The sequence below is a fragment of the Oryza glaberrima genome, chromosome 6 (genome assembly GCF_000147395.1).
Source record: "Oryza glaberrima chromosome 6, OglaRS2, whole genome shotgun sequence".
Lineage (NCBI taxonomy): Eukaryota > Viridiplantae > Streptophyta > Magnoliopsida > Poales > Poaceae > Oryza > Oryza glaberrima.
Window position 1 is genome coordinate 1,029,972 of NC_068331.1, and position 6,000 is coordinate 1,035,971.

Consider the following 6,000-nt stretch of genomic DNA (forward strand, 5'->3'; position numbering starts at 1 on the left):
GGAAGGGTTCCCTATGCTTCTAGAGTAATCGAATTAAAGAACATGTGAACAGAGTAGAATTAAAAAAGGTAATAAAAAAATTAAGGACATGCGCGCATATAATCTTTCGTCTGGAGAATAGGCTTGGAGTACTGGGAATGCCTTTTAACTCCCCTCGTCTTTTGTAATGTTTGTTGTTACTATTTCTGATAGGCTAGACATGAACGTGCTTCTTTAATTAGTCCACGTCATCCATCCATAAAATTACACTTGACACCAATCATCCCTTTTTCTTGAAACATATTTAATGATGGATTTGATTAAATTAATTAACTATTGTAGATGCTATTATAGATTTTTATAAACTTGATCGAGCCTTAAAAGATTTGATTTAACACAAATTCAAAATCTTAATCTTAACTGCCTAAAAGATTCGTATTTTTTCTTTCGTCACACCGGATTTTTATTCGTACGCCGATTTTCGTTCGTCCACAACATAATCATCACAAACATAATCTCAATCCAAATACAAATCGGAATCAAGAAAGATGATTAGAAGAGGAGGGGCGACCAACTCCCAATCCCGAAACCCAAGATCCATCTGGTCATCACTGCCGTCGCCGCCGCACGCCTCCACCACCCTAACCGCAGCCAGTGTGCGCCTCCTCCACCCTCCCCGCCGCCCGATCCGTGCGGGAGAGGGCTGCTGCCGCGGGCGGACGCCTCCACCACCCTCCCCGCCGTTGGGCATAGTAGAAAAACCCGGACCGGTAGTCGACCCGGTGATCGCGTCGGTTCACTGGTTCACCGGTCGGACCGTCGACGGTTCAATGCTGAACCGGAGGCATATGACTACTATATGTTTTCTACTAGACAGGATGAGTTAGCTAGCTAAATGGTAAGCATGGTAAGGTCTCAACCCAACCCACAGGTCATGGGTTCAAATTGCTGACTCATTGGATCTGGCGAGGAGCGCGGCGCCAGCGGCACCACCCCGACAAGGAGGAGTGGCGCCGCCGGTGGGGGAGAGTGCGGAGAGGCGCGCAGGCGGGGAAGGGGCGCGAAGGCGGTGCTGGTGGGGAAGGGGTGCGGGAAGGCGCCGCCGGCCGTCGTCGACGGTGTACGGAAGACGAGGGGGGACGACGGGGAGGAGCGCCGGGGCAAGGCCGCTCGACGGCGGTGCACTCACCCTCAGGCGAGTGCGTGCACCGGCGAGGGGGCATGCGCCGGTGCCGCCGCTTTTCGTCGTTCGCTCTAACGCCGTCGTGAGGAAAAGGAGGAGCCGCCGGCGGCCGGGAGGGATGGGATTTTGTCCCTCCCACGTCGAAGACCGGCCGTCCGATCGAAACCCTAAGATCGGACAGCCGGCACTGGCTGGACCGAAATCGGCCCAAGTGGAGGCACGCGCGCGACGGCTTCCCCGGCCCTAGCCCAGGTTGTGGCCCGAGGAGTGGTGGAGCGCCCGCACGTGCGCATAACAGGCCGTGGGCCAATCGGCCAGGCCGAGAAAAGTTTGTTCTATGTCCCTCAGCTGAATAAAAGAAGTTTAATTCTATATATCTTAGCTAATTAAAAAAACATCCTACTTTCATGGAAGTTTTTATAGTATTTTTTCCAGCTTTACTGATTTATCATAAAAGGTAGATCTGCCATCTATGTTTAGATTGATTTCTTTGTTAGCGATGAGTTGTAAATTTGTATTTTTTTTCAAAATATTATTCTTTGAAAGTTCTCATATCACAAAATTTAATCATCTCATTAAATTTGAGTGTTCCCGGTGTAACGCACGGGTACTTTGCTAGTGACTTATAAAATCTTACTCACATCCTTTCGTCCGTTGTGCCATATTCGATACTAAGTATTTTCGTATATCGCTCGTATAAAAATCGTTGGAGCGTGGAGCGTATGGGCTGCTGGCTTGGGGAAGCATGCCATGTGGTGGGCCTGCCAAGACAAGGATGGACGTTTATCTCCGATCGTAGGCCCATTTGTTCTCTCCACAACCGGCCCACAACGTGTACGAAGCAACGGACGTGCGCGCCCACCACATTGAGAATTTTTTTCGTTTTTAGATTTTTTTTAATATTTACAGAAATAATCTATCAGCCAAAAAAATTGCAAAAATAGACCCTGCCGCCCCAATGATGGGCGGCAAGCTGACGTGACAGACGGTGGGTCGACCGCGCCGTATGCCGCTGTCGGCCAAAATTGCGATTAGGCCCACAGAGGGCGGCAAGGGGCTAATTGCAATTTTAGCCGTCCATAAAGAGCTTGCGGTCGTACTTTTTGCATCTGGGTCCCTTGCCGCCCTAGAGGGCGGCAAGGGACCCAGATGTAAAAAGTACGGTCAAAAGATTTTTCTATGTTACGTTAATAATAAATAAAGAAGTATTTATTGGTAAAACCTGTTAATATTGTTATAAAAATGTATTGAAGTTGGTTGTTGCGCAATTTCATATGTTAAGTAAGGTATTATTTTGTACCTTATTCGACGTATTAGTACTCGGATAATTAATATAGGCCTATCGCAGTCTCGGTCGTAGAAACATTATATGGACTTAAACAAGGAGAATTATGTAACATGAAGAAATAGTAGTACAATTTGAACATGATACAACCATTTCCATTGCGGTTACATAGATGATATTAGATTCGAACTAGGAGGGAGGTAATGCAATAGTTGAACACAACGACGATGTAGTAATGGGACCAGGAAGCATGACAGTAGAAATTTCAATATGCCAAGTTGTCCGATAATAGCTAACCCCTACGTGAGGATCCCTCTCCTCTCTCAAACCACGCTTTAGTAACCCTGTATTGCTCTGGTAGTTCAAGTTGCACAACACGGCTAGGTGGAGTTAGAACCCTTCTGGTGTCTATCCATTCTCTGTATTGACATCTCCTTGGTGGTTCCTGGGAGGAAAGAATAGATGTAAAGCGAGCAAAGTTAGTAAACGTTGTGAGAAAATAAGGATTCATGTAATCAAAATATTCTTACCATGCAATCGTCGTCAAGAATATTTGGACAAACAAAGAACCTTCAACCCAATGTTGTAGGATTTATGGAACGAAGAACCTGACAAAGATCACCACACCTGCATCTTGGACGAGCTTCCCATGGAGGGAGTGCCGTAGTTAGCACCCGCCAGTCGCTCTGTTGTTCACGACATTGTCGTTCATAAGCCGCTTTTCTCTGTAAGTATTGCTCAGTACTTTCGGATGCGAAATACCAGCGACCTTCTTGTAAACAAGTGGTTAGGTCGAGAACGGGATTTTCTGTATCGACTCACTCGATGTATGCGCAAGCCGTAGTGCAGGTCTGCCGAATAGAGTAGTGTTACGAAGAATAAAGCGATTGCACATACGGAATGAATAAGCATATGCAGATAATAAAATACCTCACGGTCATAGTTAGGGCACCTAAAAAAGCGCCTTCCTCGAATATCAGGATTCCTCGAAGCCATTAGTTGGCATCGATCACTGCATAGGCAGAGAGGATGCTGGCACCAAGGTGGTAGTAGGTATACACAAGGATCGCTACGCCAGTTTGGAACCTTAACACCCCGGCGTCTAGCCATTGACGAAAGCCGGTAGGATTTGTAATGAAGCAAGTGGGGAAGGGAGTACTAAATGTGACTGAGTTCTGAAAGATTGTGAGGCCTCACTCGTTAAGGCGACTTATATAGGCGCAAAAAATCGAGTGATACCCCTGACATGTGAACGTGGTGGGGTATGGTGGGTACGCCTGATTGACGCCGAAAGTTACATGCCTGATCGGTGCTGAAAGTTACATTGGTCGTATGCGCCAAATGGCGGGCAAATACTCGTATCGCACGCGAATAAAGGAGGCTGCATCGGTGCGGCAGAAAGTAGTCGTGCATGCGCCGAAAGGTATTGTGTACATATAACAATAACGTAGTCATTACACAAGCATACAGTACTGGAAAGTGAAGCAAATAAACAAAGAGAAGACTGCTCTACTGGCCCTGCCCCGCGCCGCGACCACGCTTGGTCCTCCGGGCCTATGCTCGCACGTGGTCCTGGGAGTAGGTGAAACGATCCGGTGGCACAGCACGGGTAGCACGAGTGTCTGGCGGAGGAGTGGCCTGCGCCTAGTCCTACGTCTGCACTGGCGGTGCGCCTCCCAGCTGTGAGGGGCCGATGACGTCCTCTGTCGAGCCTGAAGCGAAGTCGAAGTCAGTGATGTCGAAGAGCAAGGTGGAAGGCAGCAAGTAGTCCGACGAGGTCCCAGCATGGTCTAGTGGTGGACCCTGACTCGACGTGCCGGCTGCCTGTGACGAAGTCCCGGTGTACTGCCAGAACTGCGCTGAGTGCGAGGTCGACGCAGCTGCCTGAGACGCTGACCCTGCAGCCTGGGAGAAGTGGGCGGCCTGCGTCATAGCGAACTGGATGAAACCTACACATCGACAATGGGACCCTTGTAAGCTAAGACATAAAATGCATGTAAATTGATTGTCGAAGTAATGTTGTTTTTTTAAGTACCTGTGGGGGGCAGAACAGAAGGCCTAGTCGAGGAAGGCGGGGTGCTGAACGGTGCACGAAACCCTGAAGCAATCGGCAAGTGAAACGGCTCACATATATGTGCGAGGCATGTACAGAAAAATCCTTAAAAATACTTACCTCCGTGCGGAGGGGGAGTCGGCCTAGGAACGTGCGCAGCTGGACAGGGACCAGTCGGTACGGGTGGCCGCTGTACAGCTGCGTCTGCCCGAGCAACGTCGTCTGCACGACAGGTGAGCACTCGGAGAATCGAGCGCATCGACTCCACCATCCGCGTGTACGTCGTCAGGTGCTCCTCTACGGGTACCGGAATCCCCGCGCCTAAACGTTGGATCGTCGTTGAACCGTCAACGACGACCCGGTTGATGTCGTCGACCTGCATGGTTAATTTGTTCGTACATATTCGTAAAATTTGACGAAGAGAAAGACATGAAAACATAAAGGAATGGTGCGATGCAGGGTACTCACAGCACGAGCGAAGTCCTGGTCGTGGTGCCTGGCGTAGAGGTTTCTAGTGCTCGCAACGTGGGGCTGCTGCTCCAAGGGAGCGAAGGTGACCCTAGTACGGGTGCGTGGCTAGTACCAGCGTAGGTAGGCCTGGTACGCCTCCTTAGTGTGTGGCTCTCCCTTGTGGACCACGACCTCCTCGGTTGCGAGCAACCAGTCCTCAACAAAAGTCGCCAACTTGGCAGGCCAGTCGCCAGCTGACTGCTGACCCTTGCGTGAGTACCTGCGAATTAATGTGTAATATTAGTGTGAATCGACAGATGTTACAAATTATTGTGAACAGGTAGATTTTAATGCAACAACGGAAAGCATAGTGAAAGATCTTACCGGTGAACAGCAGCTGGGACGGTGGTCGGAAACGGTACTGGAAAGGGCTGACGGAAGCCGAACTGCCGCATCACATGGAAAGGGGCGTGAGGCTCAACGTAGATGTCGAAGACCATCGGAACCGTAGTCATCCAGTACGCCTGGTCCTTGGTGCAGAGTGTGGACAGACCCAACGGCGCACGAGCCTGCGTAGCCGCGGCACTGTAGGGCTCCCACACGACGTCAGTCAGCAGAAGGCGGTCGAACTACATAACAAACTCAGGATACGACCGCCTAACCTGGACGTGAGCCCATCGGCGCTGCAATACGAGACGATCGATGTGATGTACAATGAACTTAGCAATTAACTTAACAATACGAGAAGATCGATGCAACGTACCTGACGACGGCACCACAGAGTACCTATCGTAGGGTAGTCGACCTCTGGTCGCTCCTCGTATAGTGACTCCTTGTACGCGTGCTGGTCCACCTCAGGGCAGCCGATCGCAATCCTCTCAGCTGCCCAGATAGAAAGAAAGAGAGGGCATCCACCAAAGGTCGCGCTGGGATCCGTCTTCGTGCAAGCCTCACAAAGTCCACGGTACAGAGCCGCTAACAACGCGGAACCCCTGCTCCACTGAGGCACCTCGCTTACCGCGGCGTCGGCGATGCTCCTGGCGTAGTGCA